We start from the raw sequence: 25208 nt of genomic DNA on the forward strand, positions 1-25208 counted from the left end.
ATGGACAGGAAGCTGAACTCAGCTGACTCGTACTTACGTCTGTGTAGATTACTGCCTATTGAACGTTGCCACGCCTCTCACGCCAGAATATTAACAAATTTAAGCATGCATTTTATTTAATTTCACGAAAACGTAATGGAACAAACAAATATTTATTTAAACTAATATTAACTCTTTGCTAGATATAGGCCTACCTACTGATGTAGCCTATTTGTCTTCGTAATTTTACTAAAGATGTAAGCAGTATAACGCAAATAAAATAAAAAGAAATATTTTTTTCTGGGAAAAATATCAAGTTTTGACCCTATGTTGTAAGGACATTTTTTGATCCTGTAAACTAGCGGTCCTCACCGCAGAGCACCCTGGGGCTAGCGTCTCTTACCCGCGGAAAACACAGTGCACCATGGTGCACTCGTAGCTGCTAGCGGGTATGCTCTCTACCGCTTCCTGCTGCACGACGGTGCACACGGGACGGCACCGCTTACCCTTTGCACATTTCAGCGAGTGCTGACGACCACTGCTGTAAACTGTCCACAACGACTGTGAAAAAGACAGAACTTATACCCCGTACACTCTGTATAGATATTGCGTCCGAGGTTTAGAACCAAGCATTCTAATTCTCTTCACTGTTTACGTGGAAATAGCCTATGAGATAATATTGGGTAGCGCGATATTATGAAACAACCATATTAATGTTCGCGTGCAGTGTATATGTACATGACACATTACACACAGGCTCGATTGACATTGACTAACAAAATCGCAAAGCAAGGAGTAGAACTCTTCTAAAAAAAACCTGGCTAAAGTGAAGACTTCATATGACGACTGTAATGCAGATACGCGGAAATTTTTAAAATCATAATTGTTGTTTTTGTATAACATTGCTCGACGTAGCCTACATTTTGACAGCGAAAGGTTAATATCGAACAGCAGCAAAACTTGCTTTCATGATAATCTTTTTAAAATACTTCCTCATAATATTGTCGTGAGATTTCTTATGACTAGGAGTTTATATCCCGTAGTAAATTTTAAGTTTTACTATTAAACAGAACTATGATGCAGTTTATTGTAATGATGTCATTTTGCTTGAAGTGTGATACTTTCCCAGTAATTTTGTACGAAGTCCGAAGAATAAGATACTGGTACGTTTAGATCAAAGTACAGTCGATGACACAGCTCATCTGCCCTGAACCTTGGGGAAGTTAGGGGTGGTGTTTAGAGGGGTGTGAGGCTAACTTCGGAGCAAGCGGCTGGCTAACGGTACTTTTGGTGTGAATGCACTCTGCTTAATCCCCTTTCTACTTTCTTCAAAAAAACATTTCTCTCTTTCCATTTGTACTTGGAAGACGGAAGTGAACGTTAGCTTAATAGAATTGCTCCTGTAAATATATATTCAAAGTTAAGACGTAGCAATATAACATTCGTGTGTAGTGTTTGCGTAGCTATACAGGGTGTTTCAAAATACGGGGCATAATTTCAGGTGTGTATTTCCCACATGTAGACAATCAAAATAGTTCATTACAATATGTGTCCAGAAATGCTTCATTTCCGAGTTATGGCCTTCACAACATTGAAATTCACCGGAACGTTTTTCTTTCTGCAGGTCGTTGTCATTACAGAAGATGTTCAAAATGTCCACCTCCTGCTTGAATACAGACCTCACATCGATGTCTCATTGACCTGCGAACACGATCCCAAACTCCAGGAGTATTGCGTATGTCCTCAGAACATGCCACAATTCGATTCCGAAGGGATTCCAAATCAGGCACCGGAGACGAATAAACCAATGATTTTAAATGGCCCCACAAGTAGAAATCGAGAGGGTTCAGATTAGGTGAGCGTGGAGGCCAAGCAATTGGGCCACTTCTACCTATCCATCGATCAGGAAACCTTCGATCCAAGTACCGGCGAGCCGTACGACTGAAGTGTGCAGGAGCGCCATCATGCAAGAAGTGAATGTGTTGACGATTGATCAGTGGAGTGTCTTCTAAAACATGAGGTACGGTGTTTTCCAGGAAGTTTGTGTACGCCTGCCCCGTAAGTCTGTTTACAAGTACAACTAATCGATCACCAATGATACCGGCCCACATGTTGAGGGAGAACCGCACCTGGCGATGAGATGGAACAGTTGCACGTGGGTTTTCATACGCCCATATATGCTGATTGTGGAAATTTGTTATGCCATCTCGTGTGAACTGTGCTTCATCTGTAAATAATACTAATGCAGGAAAGTTCGGATTTACACCACACTGCTGCAAGAACCACTGACAGAACCTAACTCGTGCAGGGTAATCTGCTGGTGACAGGGCCTGTACACGTTGCAAATGATAAGGATATAATTGATACTCTTTCAACAGTCTCTAGACAGTCGTATGAGGAACATTGACTTGCAACGCTACCCTTCGTGTGCTGATAGAAGGAGTCATGTTCACAGCCTCCAGAACCTCCTCCTGTACTTCTGGAGTTGTAGATCTTGGTCGTCCCCTTCCCAAACCAGGAGAGTTAAATTTTCCATACTCGCACAGACGGTAATGGAGAAGTACAAATGTCTTCCGATCTGGACATTGTCGCTGTGGGTACCTCTCCTGGTACAAACGACGAGCCAGCGCAGCATTGCCGTCCGCCTTACCGTACATGAAGTGTATCTCTGCCAGCTCTTGATTTGAATACATGTCGCACAGTCTAACGCCTACATAACACTGAATGTAACCTTCGCCTCGGAATGAACTGTCAGAGTGCCCTTTTAATGTCTCCTTTGACGGCAACGACCTGCGGAAAGAAAAACGTTCCGGTGAATTTCAATGTTGTGAAGGCCATAACTCGGAAATAAAGCATTTCCGGACACATGTTGTAATGAACTATTTTGATTGTCTACATGTGGGAAATACATACCTGAAATTATGCCCCGTATTTTTTAAACACTCTGTATATATAGATTAAGTGTATATAGTAGAATAAGTGTATATAGTAGAATAATTTCGTGCGTTTGTGTGTATATATAGAGACTAAGTGTATATAACAACTCTTATAGAATAATTCCCTGCGATAGACTAAGTGTATATAGTAATTCTTACAGAATAATTTCGTACGTAGTGTTCGTGTGTATATATAGAGACTGAGTGTATTTCTAAGCTGACCTGTATATAGCAACCAAATTTATTAACTTAAACTTAAGTGTGCCTAATCATGCCGCCTCCTAAGAAAAAGAAAGTAATTCATTCCCAAGCACGTGAAATAATAGCGAAAGTGATAGAAACGTGTGATAACGAAGCCAAGAACAAGAGTCTGACGCATTTAGTTACTCAGGCCACTAAACACGCGGCAAATTAACACTGGTGTGTCTGAATTTGCGGCAAAACAAATTAGAAAAGAAAATTTGGAAAGAAACCGAGATCGCCCCAATGAAGTTCTCTCGACTCCTGAAAAAAAACGACCAACTCGGTCACAGCATACGCGTGTTGATGTTGATGACTTCGATAGGTCTGTTATTAATAATACTATCCACGACTTTTATATTCAAGAAAAGAAAGTCCCAACTGTGAGCAAGCTTTTGCCTGTAATTAGAAATAAAATTAATTTTCCGTGGAGTGGTAGGTCACTAAATAGACTGTTGAAAATGAACTACAAATGGAAAAAATCCCAGTCTAAGAGAAAAGTTCTAGTTGAAAGAGCTGATATTGTTGCTTGGCGTCATAATTATTTGAGGAAAATTGAAGAATTCCGTAATCAAGGGAGAGAAATTATAAATCTCGACGAGACCTGGGTGGACAGCAACCTAACATTTAAGAAATGTTGGCAACATTCGGATGAGTTCGGTATACAGACAAACCATAGTGCAGGGAACAGACTTATCATCCTACATGCAGTGGCGGCTCGTAGTCAAATGTCCAGAGTAGGCAAAATTTACAGAACATTTATATGTAATTCCCGCGATTCAATAAGTGCTCGCTTTCATCATGCCCCCCGAAAACTTAACTCTTGCTTACATAACAATACTGTTACATCAATTAGGAACCCGCAGGTTCATTGCCACCCTCATATAACCCCGCCATCGGTCCCTATCCTGTGCAAGATTAATCCAGTCTCTATTATCATATCCCACCTCCCTCAAATCCATTTTAATATTATCCTCCCATCTACGTCTCGGCCTCCCTAAAGGTCTTTTTCCCTCCGGTCTCCCAACTAACACTCTATATGCATTTCTGGATTCGCCCATACGTGCTACATGCCCTGCCCATTTCAAATGTCTGGATTTAATGTTCCTATTTATGTCAGGTGAAGAATACAATGCGTGCAGTTCTGCGTTGTGTAACTTTCTCCATTCTCCTGTAACTTCATCCCTCTTAGCCCCAAATATTTTCTTAAGAACCTTATTCTCAAACACAATTAATCTATGTTCCTCTCTCAAAGTGAGAGTCCAAGTTTCACAACCATACAGAAGAACCGATAATATAACTGTTTTATAAATTCTAACTTTCAGATGTTTAGACAACAGCCTGGATGACAAAAGCTGCTCAACCCAATAATAACAGGCATTTCCGATATTTATTCTGCGTTTAATTTCCTCCCGAGTATCATTTATATTTGTCACTGTTGCTCCAAGATATTTTAATTTTTCCACCTCTTCGAAGGATAAATCTCCAATTTTTATATTTCCTTTTCATAAAGTGTTTCATACAATGAAGGATTAAATGTTCTTGCACCTTTAGCACTGACGTCATGAACAATAGAGCTTAATGCAGGAGTGGGTCGTCCATTGTCCAAAATACTTCTCTTTTCAATGTCATTACGACGCGAAAACGGACAACGTAACAGTTCACTTATTATATCAGTCATAATAAAATATTATTGTTATCACTTACATTAACTATAAATCACCAAATATACAGAACATTAATATCCAGTACGTACTTGCAAAAATCACATTTTCTAAAATACACTGTTAAAAAAAACACATCTTTTAAAACATACTTTTTAAAAACTGTTATTCTACTCGTAACAGGCTACGTTCCACCTCGTGAAACTTTCAAACAGAAATTTCGCAAATCGTAGGTGTTCGACAGGGCTATAGTCCTGGGTGTTCGATAATGCTCGTGGGTTCTCATTAGGGCAGGCAGAATTCAAGCGCGCTGGCTTAAGCATTGAACGCATGCGCTAATAAAGCATTTAGAATAGCGATCTCTTGTAATGCTTACTCCAGGGCCAGATTTGAAGTTACGTGGAAGGTCGGCTAACTTCGCTACTACCTACTTTCAGACGCATTGTGATCTGCCCAGTGTATTCTTGTCGGATAAATCGAACTGCTAGTAGTAAGCAACGTCCAACTAACCCTCAAAAAATCCCATTCATAGTTAATTGAAGAATTTCTAAGAAGCTAGACTAGAGTATATAATTATATAAGGTTTTCCAAATGTGTTGGGGTAATTAATAAATACCCACTTTTAGGTTTTTCCAAATTTGTTGGGATAGGCTCAGCCTACCCTGCCTGCCCTGAGGAGCCGCCTCTGCCTACATGCGGGCAGCAAAAATGGTTCCTTGAGAAAAAAAAATCGAAAAATCGAAAAATAGAAAGAGAATTGAGAGGACAAAATTTAAAAGGTACGCAGAACGCGTCCTTGCAAGGGGTTGGGGACTGTACAAAACTAAATATGTGAGCTCCAAGCCTGTTGGCCACTAGTCTCACTCCGGGTTTCGCTGCTCCACTGAAGGAGCTCTAGAGAATTTTGAAGGGGAAGCCGAAATTGGACGTAACCTCTTAGATACCACATACGCGAGGGGGACGGAGATTTGATCAAGTGATCACGGGACGGGGCGAGGAAGAGATGGCTGGGTTTGCCGTTAGGATGGCAAGATGCTGTCATCTGTTGTTCGATGACAAGTCATGTGAAGGCCGTCGGAAGAAGCGCCGTGAAATCTAAATCTGCGCTTTGAGAGGTCCCTGTCCTTTCAAATTGCGACTAATTGAGTGACCTAGTACATTTAATAGAAAATTTAGAAGTTCTGAACTAGGGCATACGTCGTTAACAAGAAAAGGGGAATATATATGGGGAAGGGCATATAGGTCCGTGGCCCATTTCTTATAGGGCTCATCCCGACATTTGTCTTACTCCTTGGGAAAACCACGGAATACCTTAGGCAGGATGAGTTGTCTCATATAAGAGACTAGCCAATTGGCTATTATGTAGGAGGTGATTAATTATTAAGTAATTTAATAATAATTTAATTTATTAATGCTATTACCATTATTGATGATTGGGTTATTTTACGACGCTGTATCAAAATCTAGGTTATTTAGCGTCTGAATGAAATGAAAGTGATAATCCCGGTGAAATGAGTCCGGGGTCCAGCACCGAAAGTTACCCAGCATTTGCTAGTATTGGGTTGAGGGAAAACCCCGGAAAAAACCTCAACCAGGTAACTTGCTCCGACCGGGATTCGAACCCGGACCACCTGGTTTCGCGGCCAGACGCGCTGACCGTTACTCCACAGGTGTGGACTGAAATACCTCAACCAGGTAACTTGTCCCAACCGGGAATGAACCCGGGCCACCTGGTTTCACGGCCAGACGCGCTAACCGTTACTCCACAGGTGTGGACTGTTCCTTGAGAAACGCAGAACTCGTTTATAAAGCTGGTTCTGCGAGCGGGGATTACCACGGGCAGATGAACCAGGTAAATTTCGAGAAATGGGTTGATGAGAAATTAATTCCCAATCTTCCGCCAAGGTCAGTCGTGGTCATGGACAATGCCCCCTATCACTCCGTTCAGGTTGGTAAGGCTCCAAATAAGTACGCGCCAAACAGAGACATGATAGAATGGCTGAGAAGAAAAGGAGTTGAAGTCAGTGAAAAACTTCACAAAGTCGACCTTTTCTCCTTAATCGAGAAACACAGGCCTCAAGAAAAGACTTTTTGGGTTGACCGAAGGCTGGTGGAGTTCGGACACAACGTACTGAGACTTCCTCCTTATATGTGTGACTTATCCCCGATCGAATTAGCATGGAAAAAGATGAAAATAACGTGACAGGAGATTTATCTTTGCAAAGATTAAAGGAACTTACAGAAATGGCTTTATCGTCAATAACTAAAGAGGACTGGGAGGGTTATTGTCAACATACATTAAAAGTGGACAGCCACTACACATTTCGACATAATACATTGCCTGCAATAGTGGATAATCTAATTATTTCTTTGGATAGTGACAGTGATAGTGATAGCGATAGTGATGATAGCAGCAGTAGGAGCAGCAGTAATGATGATGATGATGATGATGATAATGATGATAATGATGATGATGATGATGATGATGATGAAAGTGATTCAGAATTAGCTACTCCATTATAACGCGGCGCAGAATTGGTAAGTTAATGTTTTTATAATGCATGCTACATTATTTCTAACTTTCCCTCCATCCACTCCATCCACTACTAGTGCGAAACTGTTACCCCAACTCCGCATTCCTTTCAGGGCAGATGAGCTGTGTCATCGACTTGTTAAGTGCACAATACCGGAGCAGGCGTGTGGTAATTGCGTAGAAGACGCCACGCAGTGGTCCGAATAGCTTAAAACCCTGACAAAAGTAATAACTTCTTTTCTAGTGGCCAAATTAACTTGAAATTTGGTACACTTATTACTAATAACATGTATCTAACATGTGCAAATTTTAATGTCATTTGCAAATGAATAACTACCCCTCTTGAGAGGTGAGATAATTATGCGTTCATTAATAAGGGCCAAATCAGATATTTTTATCACACTGCTGTTATTTTATTGCAAAACTCGATAAATGCAATAATTATAGTCATTTTATGTACACGATTTCATCAGCAACCCCTAATATAAGGGTTGAAAAGTTGCATAAATTTTGTAATCCACAAGTTTAAAATTATATATAACCTGTATGAGTTATAATCGAAATTCAATTAAAGATTGTATTTTTGTGGGTGAGTACATTCTTACATTTAGTAACATAAATAATCGGTTAATATTTTCGTATTTTTGTAGGGGTATCCAAAATGTTACGTACCATTTAATACTACTGGTAATATAACTTGTATGAACTTGCACACTTGTAAATTTCATTATATTATTGTGCTAAATTATATTAGAATATCTACATTTTTATACATTTTGTTATGAAGTTTATGGCTAAGCAGAAATTAAGTATGCATTTTGATACTTACAAAGGTATTGAGCATTTGCATCTGAGAAGTGTGCCTTGGAAGCACTGAGTAGTTTCATTGTTGTGAATGCAGACAAGTTGAAATACAGAACTGTTTGAAGGTCGCAATTCAAACACCAATCAATCAATAAATCAATCTTCTTAATGTATCCAGCTGTTTGCTGACAACATAAAGTCCACTATAGTCCACTGTAGTCTTTTCAGTTTTTGTTTTCATGAGAAACTGTTTTGATACTTACAAAGGTATTGAGCATTTGCATCTGAGAAGTGTGCCTTGGAAGCACTGAGTAGTTTCATTGTTGTGAATGCAGACAAGTTGAAATACAGAACTGTTTGAAGGTCGCAATTCAAACACTAATCAATCAATAAATCAATCTTCTTAATGCATCCAGCTGTTTGCTGACAACATAAAGTCCACTATAGTCCACTGTAGTCTTTTCAGTTTTTGTTTTCATGAGAAATGAGGGGTATTTGATCGGTGTTCATTGTAGATTCCTGTTGCTAGTAGCCAGAGTTGGGGTGTAGTCAATATATACTGCAGGGCTGTGTCTTCTGCAACTGGTACTGATGATTTTAATTTACTTCTTTTGTGGTTTATGGCTGGACAGTATAGAAGAATGTGTTCCAGATCTTCATCATGATTATTACACCAAGAGTGAATCGAATTTGAAAAAGGAAGACAAAATATTCTTACATGATAAAGTAAAGAATTTCAAGAGGAACTTAGATCTCCAGCCTGTCACTCGTCCCCGCAAGCTGACGTTTCAAATTCGTCGTCTTCTTCCCCCTTCTCTTCTTCGGATATTACCAAAAGACCAAGCACTTCCGAAGATATATTTAATTTTTATTTTCTTTTGGTGGTTTATTTAAACGGGAAATTAATGGGTCAGAAGTCAACATTAATCTGATGAAGAGGTCTAACTTGTCGTCTCGTTTTGAAATTCTTCGAATAAAACTTTCTCGAAATGTTGTCACATCTTAGTTTCTAGACTCAGTGGCATCTTCTAATAATTCTGCAACCGATAAAATAACTGAGCTGCCGGCACAATTACAGATCCGTGCAGGCCTACTTGGGTGGCATACAGTAGGCCTACTGACATTTTGAAAAATGTCTGTACTAGCTATAATTGATAACACTTTTCAGAAGAATAAGAAGAAGTAGAAGAAATGTCTGTAAATGGTAACTAAATTTCTTGTTATAGCCAGTCTGAATTTTTACGAAGATACGTGGTTTCGTTACGGTAGCTAATTTTGTTCTAACGCTGATAATATTGAAGAAAAAACCACATTCTTATTACACTTTCTAGTGACTTTGTGCTATGGCTGTCCAAATTTAATTCAAATTTATTCTTTATATATTACACAACATATTCTTTATGTTGCACAAGAATCTTATTACCCTTTTCTATAATTTTCTCGTAAATTTCTTCGCAACTAACACGTAAATTCATTTTTACACACTACAATATGCACACATTATACAATGACCTGATATCAACAAAAGTCCTCTGAATATGGAAAAAATTAAGGGCCTTTGTTGTTTACTTCCAACAAATCACTCCTCAGTCTTTAAGTAATCAAATATGACTCTCGGTAAGTGCGTATGGCGCGACACGTGTTGACGGACCAGGCGCACAGGTATGATTCAGAGGTCATAATTCGCAGAGTTGCAGGGTTTTGCAGATGAAACCTCCAGTGACAAACTTATAAATGCCTACCAAGATACATTATGTAAGTTTCACAGTGTACACTGGTGAACATTTTTTTTAAACACTAAAACAGTTTTGTCTTTTGCCCAAAACAAGAACAATAGAAACTTGATTTATTATCAGGACTTAGAAACAAAAAATACTGAAAACTGTAATTGTTCCTAATACATAAGACCGTAACACATTCACAAAAAATATACTTAGCATTTTACTTTGCATAATTAAGGCAGACACAATGTTCAGAAATCACTTATAAAAATGCAGAATTAATCAGGAAAGATTTGTGTCACTTTTGCCCGTAAGTATGACCAGAACCTTTGAAGTATTCTTCGAAAAATACTTGGTCTTATTAGAATGACTATTGAGGATTATTACTGAGGTAATTTTGTGTTTTTAATATGAAGTTCGAAAAATGACTTTTGTTCGGCTTTTTAGCGATCCGGACCACTGTGCGCCAGCTGTTCACATGTGCCACTTTTGGACTACCCTCAAATCTCGTAGCCATTATTGTTCTTTTTTATTATTGGGTTATTTTACGACGCTGTATCAACATCTCAGGTTATTTAGCGTCTGAATGAAATGAAGGTGATAATGCCGGTGAAATGAGTCCGGAGTCCAGCACCGAAAGTTACTCAGCATTTGCTCGTATTGGGTTGAGGGAAAACCTCGGAAAAATCTCAACCAGGTAACTTGCCCCGACCGAGATTCGAACCCGGGCCACCTGGTTTCGCGACCAGACGCGCTGACCGTTACTCCACAGGTGTGGATGGCATTATTGTTAACTCTGACAATTTTATCTATGTTTGTTATGCATTATGTTGGTTTTGACGGTTCAGGAATAATACTGTATAGAAGGGTTATGGCGAAGGTATCTTGGGGGCAGCGGAGGCTTGCCCCAGCTACGAGCCCCCGGCTGTATCGTAAATGCAATGGATATCGTCTTTGCAGGTAGAGGAAGCATTGACACACAAATATATAGGCCTATAGATAATATGTAGTTTTAGTGTTAGATAATGTCATTTTAGTGCTCACCTTGAATCTAATTCACGTCTTCATTCGTACTTTTGAATTGTCGATGTGATGTTTTGTAGTAATAAATCACTATTAACATTAACCTATACGGATATCGTTCGTAACATTGAAGTAGGTACACTGCACTGACGGTTCACTGCTCTCTGCTTACTGTTGATTTCACTCAACGCTGGTTAACTGTGTCGTGTTGAGGGAACGTCTGCTTAAACCCTGTTTTCAATGCTCGATTAACATCGTTGTTGATGCCATCTAGTGTGGAGTTTCTATTACTGAAGGTGTATTTATGTAGGAGATATAGAGCAGGGTTGGGCAGAATTATGCACTCTGTGCTTGCACCACAGTCTACTATATACAGTCACGAAGCTTGAGTTTTGAGGTGCTAGAAACAATAGACTGTGACGGTACTATTTTGCATTGCCTGTAATGAGGCGATATTAGCGATCCTAGTGGTGAGCAACTATCTAATGTTTGCATATTTACTACGTATTGAGCTTCGCGACTGTATATACCATAGACTTACTAAATAACCACTAGACCGTTCACTGGCGCTAGTGTTATGCTCCCAAATTGAACAGCCGGCGAGCGGCCATTTGTTTGTTAGAGCTGAATAAGCACAGTTCTTTCGTGCGCTGCTTTTAATTACAGTAATGCACACGGATGTAAAGATAAAGTAGGAAGGAATGTTATATTTCACTGATTAGTTAATCCTTCATTTCTAAGACGATTTTTTCTCCATATTATGTTATAGAAGACAAATTATTGTACTTGTCATGCGACTCTTTATGCTTCAAGTTTCCTCTGAGTAAAGATTCTCTTAACCGAAAGTGGATAGGTGCAATCCGCAGAGAGATTTTCTACCCTACAATGAATCATTCAGTGTGTTCAACTCATTTCGAAGATAGTTTTTACCTTTCAAACTATGCTATTACCATATACATTGCTATTGTCCTTCATCTACTCCATATCATTCATTTTCTTCAAACAGTTCTTTTTTCAGTGCATACATGAATAATTATTCACCGAATTTAAAGCTACAGAAACTGCATAAGTCATAACATTTTTTTAAATATAACTGATTGAAAGTAATTCTTATCTTATTTACGAATTAATTAAACATTTTCTTATGCTACTACTGCTGCTGCTGTTGCTACTACTACTACTACTACTACTACTACTACTACTACTACTACTACTACTACTACTACTACTACTATTAATAATAATAATAATAATAATAATAATAATAATAATAATAATAATAATAATAATGCTTTTTGACTTCATGTAGCAGTTTAACCTATAGATTGAATTTAAAAGTTGACATTAATTCTTTTATTAACCGTGGTTATGAATATTCACATTCAGAGTTCCTACGAAAGTGATACAAGTCTGACAGCCAGGCTTTCCAGGTATCCCAATTTAGGCGGGATTCTCCCAATTTCCTGGTTGAGTCCCCATTAAAGCGAGTCGGGATTGACAAAAAAACCCGATTTTACAGATTATTATTTAAACAAATTATGTCGGTATTTCTTATTATCCGATATTTTTGTTTAGGCCTATATATTGATTCAAATGGTAACATTGTAAACATAGAAGTTATCACGGATATTTAGTAATTCTGTGAGGTAGCCCAGCTGATTGCCGTAAGGCAACTAAACTCGCAAAATAATACCTACTTCTCCTAGTTCTACCGCATTGTTGATTAATCCGTTTCGGTCCCTAGTCGCTGCTCTCACAATTATTAAATATTGTATACTTTGAGTGCGTTGAGTGGCAAAAAAGATAGCATTTTGATATCGTGTAAACAATTGCTGTGTTTTAAAATTTAGTAAACTATGTTTAAACATGGATTCATGGTCAGATAGTGAAACTGTTGCAGTAACGGTTACAAAGTTAATTTAGTAGCAAATGGTTAAAACATATTCGTGCTTAATAAAAGAAAAAAATATAATTTTCACTGTACTGTGTGTCCTTTGTACTTTAGTGTTTATCACGGAGGCGAATAGGCCTATTACATTAAAAAGCACACAAACACTACTTTGCAGAAAACTGCTATAAATTTTATGGTAAAATGTTGATAATACTAATGTCTTAAGTTAGCTTCTGATATTCCGATTTCCCTCGCAGAAAACCCAGCAACTCTGCTGACAGCAGAAACACGGTATTAAAGGTATCTCGCAAAGGAAGTATTGTTCCTTTACACAAAAACATTTAGCTTTCGGATACGCAATACACATATTTAAATAGCGGTTTCGAAATCTCGCGCGTTTTCTACCAAACAAATGGCGGATTTCTGCTACTTCAATTTGGGAACATATTTCTCACTTCTCCGCTACGGCGTGGTAGGGGCTCGGTATATACTAGACTGTGCTTGCACGGTGTAGGCCCTACTACGAGAGAAGTGTGCTTATAGAGTGCACGAAAACCGGTTTATTCAAGTTTCGTACGTAGGCCTACTATATGTTTCAAAAGAAAATGTTATTCTACCAAACTGAATAAGAACACAAAGTAATGAAACACTTCCTTCAACACAAAACAAAACATGTCTGTTGCACATTAATTCATATTACTCAATTTCTCAAGATTTGGAGAAACTGTATTAGCACAAGCTATGCGAAGAACTGCCGTTAAAAGCCCATCATTTCTTGTTTGAGATTTGTTTATTTTCGTAATAGAAAATAACTGTTCACATCTGTAAGTGGAACCAAATAAACACAAAACATTCTCACACAGCTTATGCAGATACTATCAGTCCGCAAGCAATGATACGTATTTATTTATTTAAAATAACAATACAGTATGTAAAGAAATCCACTCGTAAAAAGTATGTTTTTTTATTTTGCATAATGTGATTATGTTTAGTTTTTAGGTCTTCATGTTACCTATTATTTGCAATGTATTAGGTACTGGTAGACTACTTTTCATAATTGATAGCATTCTCTTTATTAATTGAAGAATGACTTATAAATTCAATGTAATTTGGCTACCTTTGCGCATTATATTTTGCGTGGTTACTTATGTCTTGTGGTCTAAAAGTACCGGTAAAATAATTTTCGATTCTCTAAAACTTAACAACAGGTCTATGCTGATTATCACATATTTATTTCACTTAAGAATTTGATTATAATAAGAACTTGTGTAATCAAGGTGCATGTATTTACGTCTTGTGATCTAAGAGTAATGTATGTTAATATAATTTTTGATTCTCTGAAATCTAACAATATGCTGATTATCGTAAAATTATACATTCTATAATGTGTATTGTGTAGGCCTATTTATGGATGTATGAGCATGTTTTCTATCAATTGCTGCGTACGTATTTTCTTTCCTTTAATGCTCTGACCCACATCAATGAAACTTTGAATATATTTATTTCGTCCTAATTTTACATTAAACGTCAAAAATGGCCTTAATCTATCAAATTTAGATCATCACGGCGTTAAATTGTGTGATTTACGTACTGCTATTAATTATGCGTCTGCTCTCCATCATCATGGCGGCAAGCGCAGCGTTCAATTTGTCCCGGTTTCCTTGTTCCGCGCACCCGAGACCGTAGGGACTTAACTTAAATTAATCTGTTGTCAAGCATTTTATATTACTTCCGTTGTGTGAAGTGAAGCCTTCAGTGGAATGAGGGATGGACTTCAGAGTCTATTCCAAACTACAAAACTCAAACTTCACTGTCATTCACTTATTCAGTAGGTAATTACAACTGACCTAGTTGCTTAGAAAATGAATTAACAGACCTGTCGGTAAAGAAGAAATTAAAATGCATTCCAAATGATCTAAAAGTTCTTCAAAGTATTAAAAATGACCAATAAATTGCGAATAAAAAAAATATAAAATTGACTTATCAGTTCAAAAACATAAAAAATGCAATATAAGAAATTATTTTTTACGTTGATATTAACATAGGAAGGATTTGTATATTAATAGACATCGTCCTAGTGTGAAAAATAAGAGGATGACTTTTCATCAACATCCGCCCCTACTTATATTCCATGATCACAGATTACTGCAGCGCTAAAGTCCTCAGCATACGACAGGCAAACACCACCCCTCGCTGGCCCTCTACAGCAGGCGTCTCAAGGGCAACGCATAAAAGTTGTTACAGAGAGCAAATGTAGATAGCGTAGTCAGCTGAAGAGATAAGCGCAATACCCGAAGATAGCCGATCGTTGATTCATGTCATACGCATGAGTGAGCTAAGTTATAACTGTCGCGGGAGGAATTCCACAAAGCTGCACTTTTGAGTTGTACTCAGAGACCTGCAAGAGAGCGATGCTTCACGATATCTGAGATCGGTTTTACCGAATGCTCTTCGTGTGTAATCACTCGAGCTTGGGTTTGGCCTCCGCTTGCTCCCCTGGCAGAACGAGCGCATTCTTCAACCACTGTATGCTACAGTATTGGTAAAAATCGAATGAATTCATTCGAATTATTTGATTATCAAAACCTTTCGAAATAATAGAAATATTCACAATATTACTCGGTTATTCATTGACTTTCCTTACCATCACAACAAGTCGTATGAAGTTATACAAAATATGTACTCGCATAACAGAATATGTTCCATTTTATGATAATGATAAGAGCTTCGAGTTCAGAATCATATGACGCAACCATAGAATGACAAGCTTCGAATGTTCTATGTGGATGTTGCGTACTGACTCTTCCAACAGCCCCAGAATCTGACCCTGATCTTCATTAAATTAAACACCTGACCTACAATGGAGATAAGAAAAAAGAGCGCCGCTTTCAGGCTATAGGTCTACGTATAGAATGAGTAATCAACATACTGCAATTTTATTGAACAATTCATTCGTGCATTCGAATGATTTAATCCTACAATGGAATAATCATTATAGAAATCATTCGATTGTTCTCAACAATTATATATGAGTCATTCCACGTCAAATCCCACAGCAATAAAACACGACCTTCTCGGAAATGGTCGAATTTTTTTCATGAATTCCAGACATCAAATAAGGAGACCCGTATTTTTTTTTATTTTCACAATTATTAATTATTTGTGTAGTTATGAATATTTGAAGTTACGCAAATTATGCGCGCACTGTTACATAAACTCGCTTGGAACTTTGTGTCTACATATAATTGAGATTTTCGGTTTGGCGCATTTGAAAGACGAAATACAACACTTTTTATTACTTTAGGCATATCACAAATAAATTTAAAATTTGGCCTATTTTTTTAATCATTTCTTTTTCAAAGCAAAATTACTATATTAAATAGCCAAGTTAAAAATCTGAAAAAATATAGACTTGTTCGCTGATGTATTATCTGTAAACTACTGCATTTATAAATATGGGATCGGCACCCATACATTTGTAACAATTTATTTTCCGGAGGCATGCACGCGCTCGCGATGCCCAGTTAATGAACTGCTTGCAGCCATAGGCTAGAAGGCTGCCCGTGGAAATTTCCCGTTGCATCTGATGTCACCATACTAATCATCAAATGATTAATACCTTAAGGAACAGTAAATATCTTATCTAAAATTATTTTATTATTGTCAACTCAGGGGGAAGCCCTTCACAGTTTATACTGTAATATAGCCAAGTGTTTGATGATAGCAAGACTGGGTAAGGCAGTAAACTTTATGGCAGTAAACAGATGGCATGAGAGAAAAATAATCAGTTTGGGTTTGAATTTCGCGCAGTGACGTGACTTCTATACAATATGAGTGATGGTAAAGATCGCGTAATATCTAACAAGTGTTTACATCCATTTACCTTCCTAATCACGCTTTTAAAAAGAAAAGTACACTAAGACGCGTATGTCTCGACTTATTGATGAAGCTCAATTTAAAGGAGTCTTTGAGTGTGCAAATATGTGATTTGTTCCGTAAAAATCAATCAATTTCCGCATACGTCAGGTGAAATTATATGTGAAGCCGGTAGTTCTTGTGATATTAATAAACATGAATCAAATGAAAGTGCGGACAGAGAAAGTGATTATCCCAGTATTTCTTCTAGCAGTTCTATGGATACAGTGCTAGAAATCAGTAATATTGAGGAATTAAACAAGAGTTTGATGTCAATAGAATCCCCTATCAAGAAAAGAAAGATACAACAAAACGATACCCCCGTGAAAAGTTTCAAAAGTAAAAGGCTCCCTAGCATGTTAAGTTTTTCATGTAGAAGATGCATCATCATCCATTCAAAAGTCAGCCATATTTTATTTTTGACGGAATGGAAAGAAAGTACAACCTGAAAATTACATAGTTATTGCAGACTTTTCTGAAAATTATTCATTTGTAATACAAGATTCAATACAAGGTGTGCATTGGAACATATGCCAAGCCACAATACAGTACAATTTTAATTTTACTTCCTACTTTATTTTATTTTATATTCTCTTATAGGCCTATTAATATTATATCTGAACTGTGACCGAACACAAGCGCTGCTCATTCGGTCTCAAATTTTGTTAATACTACTGCATCTCCTTTTTTTATATTGATTGTATTATTTTATTTCTATTTCTCTTATTTGTAATTATGGTATATTCTTTATTCTGTATATTTAAATAAATAAATGAATAAATCCTTTCGTAGTATATTTCAAAGGAGATACAGAAATTCGTTACAAAAGTAATGTCATCTCAGAAACCATGAAACATGATACCGATCCCTTTCACTTTTTTCAATCCGAAGCAATCAATTTCTTAAAGCAAGAATTCGGCGATATGAAAAAAAATCATCTACTTTTCCAATGGATCAAGTTCACAAAAAAAAAATAAATAAATAAAAAATAATTGCTTACATTAAGACGATTATGAAATTAGTGCTGAATGACACTTCTTTGCAATGTCGCATGGTAAAGGTCCATGTGTTGGCATTGGAGATACTGTTAAAAGACTTGCCACGAGAGTTAGCCTATACAAGATCCTATAACAACACACAAAAAAAACTGTTTGATTAGTCACAAAAAAACATTTCTAACGTGTCATTTATATTTTGTCCATTCAATAAGCACAAAAACCACACTGAAAATTTGCAGGCCAGATACCATAATCTAAAACCAATAACTGGTACATTAAAATTATATTCTTTCATTCCGTTGTCAAAAACTGAGGATTTAGTAAAACAATTTTCTTTCAAGAAAGAAGGTAGGCGAATGAAAATTTAAAATGTGAATGAAAAGAAACATTTGAAAAGCATAATGTACAATTATTTGAAGATTTCATAATTAGTAAATTAGCAGTGTTTCCTCGAGTAACTTGATCCGTACTGGGTGTAATGTTGCAACGTTCAGTCAATTATCCAGCGCCGATAAACCTCTTAGCGCGCTTTAACGCTTCCCGTCCACTGCTGCTGCGCTGACCGCTACACATTCTGTCATAAGTAATTAAATTTCCATTAAACTATTGGAGATCCCATTCTGATTTTTTCTGGAATTATTAAGAATACTTCAGTGCACCTAGCAGGCATTTTTTTTTTTAATTTTTAATAGGGCTATTTCACATTGATGTATATGTTTTAAAAATTGAATTATAAAAAAATATTTGAAATAATTATATTAAAATTAGTTAGTAACTATTGAATAAAAGACAGTACTTTAAGCTTTTAAATGCATTAAAAAAAATTTAACATCAATATCGTCAGAAATATGACGCTTTAAATGTTGCATTGTGCGACATTTTTAACGAATTTTAACATGTAATATTTTTAAAACATGTGGACTTAGGAGGAAATACACTTGTTAGTTTATGAGACCCATAGAGTTGGTAAAAAAAAATATAAACGCAATCAGAAATACGAAGGTCAAAATTTGTATAATTTTGTGCGATTTGACGTGGAATGACTCATATTTAGTGGAAATTTAATTAATTACACATTTTTCTTTGTTTAGATTGAAATAGCCTGAAATGATTTTCTGTATAAATATATTTCATTCCTACTTAGTTTAACATTTAACTTCAAAAACAGAGACACAAATTTAATCGTGATAATTACAGTAAATGCAAATGAAATGTTTGGTTATATTACTATAAAACGTATATAAAACAAATTACATTTAATACGTGATAACTAAAAATGTCTATCGATGTATGAAATGCAAATAATAAATTAGTAGCGATATATTTTGTTTCATCTCGGACGTAGTATGAACTTTACTCATACTAACTTGGGAATATTTTTATTTTTTTATTTTAGTAGGCTATTTTACGACGCTTAGGTTATTTAGCGCCTGAATGAAGTGAAGGTGATAATGCCAGTGAAATGAGTACGAGGTCCAGCACCGAAAGTTACCCAGCATTTGCTCGTATTGGGTTGAGGGAAAACCCCGGAAAAAACGTCAACCAGGTAACTTGCCCCAACCAGGATTCGAACCCGGGCCACCTGGTTTCGCGTTGACCGTTACTCCACAGGTGTGGACAATCCTATGTACTTTAAGGGATTCTTATCCCTTACTTCTCCGAATTTAGTCCAAGCAGAGCTAGTAATTGCTTTCCCTTTTTTTTTTTTTTTTTTTCCACTACTCTGATTCTGCTGATTTAATTTTATTTTCGGCATATACTTTTGACATCGTGTCTTGTAATCTTTTACCATGAACAGAGACGGTGTCCGAGCCTCTGCTTGAGATCGACGTCGATACTTTTTAATCATCTTCAACATTCGTTTTGATGAAACGTACTGATTAGACAAGCCTACAATTCACCTACTGCTTACTGGCACTGCTACCGGAAGAGCACTCATGAACACCGAGCGCTCGTCCTCAGACCCGATCGCTCGGTGTGTTTCTTAATTCGTGATTTATCGGAAATATTCGTAGATGATCGCTATTCATTCCGTCAGTGCCTTCCTGGACGATAACGATATCCCGCGCTCGCTCTGATGCAGGTCTCTGGGACTTGTACTGTCAAAATAGACGGTTGTTTTCGGAAGGAATAAAATTTCGTAAGTAGTTTGCGGTAGCAGTAGTAGTAGTAGTAGTAGTAGTAGTAGTAGTAGTAGTAATAATAATAATAATAAATTTATTTTTTAGTTATGTAATAATGAGTAAAAGAAGACATCTGAATCATGAAGAACCATATATGTTACGTAATTATTTAAGCACAAGGAACTGACCACCCTACCCCATTATCTCCTGGCCTAGTTGTCTCATAAGTGGTGCCTTGTTGGTATCATTTGTGAGGTTCAGACCTGTCTTCGGACAGTTGACTAGGCGACAACAATACTTCATTTCCAGTAAATGGTTTTTGGTATCTCTCTTTGTTTTAAGTTTATACTATATTTAATAAAATAAAATTCAATTAAATAATAATAATTAAATTACAATTAAACTTGTTGGTTGTTAAGGTACGTATTCTTACGATACATCGATATTAATATATACATTACAGTAATAGTTAAATAATATGTTTCGTAATGTTTTCAATAATTAACAATAGCCAAAACATCTTAGCAACTCACAATTAGTTTAAATTAGAATTATTCAAATCTTAAATCTGGTCTCAAATTCTTTTCTCAAGTCCTTCAGTACTTCATTATATTTGTTACACTGGTCTTGATTCAAATTAGGTAACAATTTTAGATTAATGAAGTGGTAACAGTTACTCACTGAAACTTGCGATTCCCACTTTCCCTATGAAAGCTTTTATTTCTTCATACATATGGGGTAATAAGGACTTTCTTTCCTCGGAGATGGAGACAACATCGTAGCGGTTGCAGACGTCTATTCAAACGACGCGATCAATGACGTCATCCGGAGATACACGAACTGCTCCCGCATCTTGTTTCATTATTACATAAAAAAAAATAGAGAGAGGAGCAGGGTTGCCAGATTGGGCTACAAGTAGTCAATTGGGCTACTTGAAATTTGAATTGGCTATTGATTTTTACCATTGGGCTACTTGCGACTTTTTGGGCTACTCAATTTTTTCGGGGCTATTTTTGGGCTGTTTTTTGTGATTTGAAATTGTGGAAAATTAATAGTAATAGGTGTAGCAATAGTATTCCTCTCCGTGAAAAAACCTGTTACAGTGTACGTCTCGCCTTATTCCACCACCACCTTAACCACGAGAAACGAAATAGGCCTACCTGTGCGAAATACTGTGTATTTATATTGCACAATGTCACGTGACCAAGCTCGTGTAAGGGGATTTTCTCGTTTCACCATGACCAGTGTCAGCAGAAATGCAGTGGCGAAGTGCAGCCTGCAGATAATAATCAGGTGCTGTTTTTTCTGCACTTCAAGCATTAGTATTTTTGTGAATGCCGATGTAGTTCATTACAATAATCTTAAATTAGGAACTAGGATCTGTTGTAAAAGTGATATACAATTTTTAAGTTATATTAGAGAATTAATTTTTTTACATTTTTTGTACCCTAATTATAATGGAAGTTAATTATTCAATTCTGAGTCCTATAGTGAAATAATTTTTAGAGAACTGTGTTTGTTATAGATGTGATAGAGAGTAACATTTTTAAATTGTGATAGTGAATAACTTTTTATACATTTGTTTTATTTTGTGATTATACTGAAAATGGAAATATTTATTATTTCGTTCTGTAATTGCTGAAAATGGGAAAGTGGGAGAATTATACCAAAACGCTTAATAGGCAGTGGTTAAATGGTACTTCATTCTGAAACTGACTTCAGGATGTGAAAGACGACAGCAATGAAGCACATTGTAAAGTTTATAAAATTCAAATTAGGACTCATAAAGGAGACTTGAAAAAAAAACATTCCGATTCAGTTAAACATATAGTATAATCCGCGAAATATAAATCTGCCATTTATATTGGGCTACTTTTTCTGAATGTTGGCTACTTTTTCAGCGAGCTTTCGCTACTTTTAGTTATAACAATCTGGCAACCCTGGAGAGGAGGAAGTGCTCCGAGAAGGCCCTATTGAGACGTCTGCTCTACAGTCTACGGCAGAAGTTATCAACACAGACATTATGCAAACATCACCCTCTCGCTGACTCTATACAAGCAAAGGAAATCAACTCGGACGTTAGGTAAACATAGGTGGAAATCAAATCTGGAATCCACTCGGACGTCATTCATGAGGATTTGGGGATCAATCCGGACGCGGTCCTCAGAGAGAGGGGAGGCACCACAGCCCCGGACCCGTGCACGTCCTGTCCCTACGAGCCTGCTCTGTCGGCGGGCAAGGTGAGCCCACAGTTCCGCTCTCGGATCCAAGTTCGCGCGCATTCTAGAATTTGATACGGAAAGTTTTTTTAAAATTGCTTATTTAACGACGCTGTATCAACTACGAGGTTATTTACCGTCGATGGAATTGGTAATGGCGAGATAATATTCGGCGAAATGAGGTAGAGGATTCGCCATAGATTAACTGACATTCACTTTACGGTTGGGAAAAGTCACTGTAAAAACACAATCAGGTAATCAGCCCAAGCGGGAATCGAACCCACTCCCGAGCGCAGTCCGAATCGGCTGGTAAGCGTCTCAGCTGTCTGAGCTACGCCGGTGGCGATATGAGGTTCAAGGAATAATGTAATACTCGTTTTATTTGGTTATTTAACGACGCCGTATCAACTACTAGGTTATTTAGTGTTGATGGAATTGGTGACAGCGAGGTGGTATTTGGCGAAATGAGCTCGAGGATTCCCCACAGATTACCTGACATTCGTCTTACGGTTGGGGAAAATCTCGGACAAAACCAACCAACTTATCAGCCCAAGCTGGAGTGGAACAGAGAACAGAAGAGAACAATGGAAAACTAAAAAAATGACGAAAGTCTTCGTAAATATTTAAAAGTAAATACGAAACAGGTTATACAGGTATATCCAGTACTACAACTTATTTTATCACTAATGAATGAATGTAAGTTCTTGTTTGCTATAATTTTATGATACTCTGTAGCCTAAGCTTCTTCCGACCATGAAACTGAACAGAGGGTGATCAGTGAGGGGTGGGGAGGGGATGGATAAGGCGTGGTTTCCCTACTTGCATTCCTGTCCCTCACTTAATCCCAAATTTCGATAATCCGAACAGGTCCCTGTTCCAATTGGTTCGAACTAGCGAGGTTCTACTGTATAGCAGTAGCGGCCATTCGAATGAAGAAGGTGAAGAACATTTCACTTGTTATTTTGCGAGCCATTTGATTTATATTTCATGTATTGAATTATTCAATTTAAAAACTATAAATCAATAAATGTCAAGTAAGCATCGCCAGGCTGTTTTAATATTCCCGCTGTTCACGTCACAGTTCCTTGAGCGGCAGAGACGAGGCAATGATTCTCAGATTTAAAATATTATTTTGTTCTTCTACGTTAGGGTGGTTGCTATGACAACGACTGCGACATTTCCCCCCGCACTTCCCCCTCCTTCAAGAAACGGGTGTTGCTGTGACGAGCACGTATTTGGCCTTCAGCCCAGCCGATGCGCTTTCTATAATGGGTGACACGGAGATTTACGACTACTTGTCTGGCCAGCAACATGGCCCGTCCTAAAGAAAATTCTATCCTAAAAATTCTGCTTCGTCAATTCTTCTTCCTATATACGAGTAGGTTCTATTCAAAGACGTTATAATAGTATACTAGACTCCCACAGAGCGCTGGTGTGCTGTCCAAAATTGAAACCAGTCTGCGCATGTTTACGCCGCCATGCTACTGGTAGAAATAGAGCGGTAAACACGATTGTCATACTTGTCCTTTGTTTTGTCTCGGATGTTTTTAGTGAATAGTGTGAAAGTAATGGCAATATAATTTTGAAAGATGATATATTATCGCCGCGGACTCATGGTTAACATGTCGGCATCATACAATAACGTGCGGTGTGGTTTAAAAAAATAATTTTGCCGACCGATTATTGCTCTGTAGGTTTCACTATAAGCGTCACGTTGTCACGTCTACTTTCTCGATAAGAATAAGCACTAGTTTGTTATATTGTTAAATGGCTATTATTATTATTATTATTATTATTATTATTATTATTATTATTATTATTATTATTATTATTATTATTATTATTATTATTATTTCATATACGAGTACGTTGGCTTTCTTAACTCTTAATAATAACTCTATAATAATAATAATTTTTAATCACATACCTTAACGTTCGTCCTCAGCACAAGACATTGCAACCTCGGGTTTAGTCTACGTGGATTAGGCAAGTAAGTGTCATTTAATAATAATTGAAGCAGCTTATTGGTTGCATTATTGAAATTGAGGCGAGTGATTGGAGCGGCGACACAAGAAATTGAAAACAATAATACAATTAAATTTCAAAGACCTGCCGAACGCATGAGGCCGCTCAAAGACCTGCCGAATGTTAACCATGAGAGCGCGGCGATAATACCATCCCTGTTTAATTTTCCAAGCTATTTGCAAAAGGTACGATATAATATTATCTCTGTTGTTACAATATCAATATCATTAAAAATCAATCAGTAGTTTACGACAATAAAGAATACTTAATTGTTAGTACAGGTATATCAGACTGTAGAGAAATCCCACTGAGTGAATTATTTAAACTTACACATCAGATGTTAAAACATTAGTGGAAAGATAACTTTTTGTTTTTATTATGTAAATGAATTTATCTGCAAGATAATAAACTTTCATTCAAGATCCATATATGAATAAATAAATATACAGATAATAAATAAATAAATAGCTATAATAGCTAAGCCTCCTTTGTGAATTTATGATTCAGAGTTCACCTATAAATAACTCTTTTACGTTTTGCCGGATATATTTTATTAACAAAAGCAAGGAATGGCATCTTATTGATATTGCATATGTGCATAAAAATTATGTACCATCACTCCGCAAGCAATGATAATATATCTATTTTATTTATTTAAAATAAAAATACAATATGTAAAAAATCCACACATAAAAAGTATGTTGTTTTTTTTATCTTGCATAAAGTGATTGTTTAGTTTTTAGGTCTTCACGTTATCTATTGTTTGCAGTGTATTAGGTACCGATACTTTTTATAATTGATAGCATTCCCTTTATTAATTGAAGAATGAATTCAATGTAATTTGGCTAACTTCGCATATTATATTTTACCAGATTACCTATGTCCTGTGGTCTAAAAGTACCGGTAATATAATTTATTTTTGATTCTCTAAAACTTAACAACAAGTCTATACTGATTATCGCATATTTATTTCACTTAGGAATTTGATTATAACAAGAACTTGTGTAATCAAGGTGCATATATTTATGTCTTGTGATCTAAGAGTTAATATGTTAATATAATTTTAGATTCTCTGAAACCTAACAATTTGCTGATTATCGTAAAATTATACAATCTATAATGTGTATTGTGTAGGCG

The sequence above is a fragment of the Periplaneta americana genome, chromosome 15 (assembly GCF_040183065.1).
Source record: "Periplaneta americana isolate PAMFEO1 chromosome 15, P.americana_PAMFEO1_priV1, whole genome shotgun sequence".
Classification (NCBI taxonomy): domain Eukaryota; kingdom Metazoa; phylum Arthropoda; class Insecta; order Blattodea; family Blattidae; genus Periplaneta; species Periplaneta americana.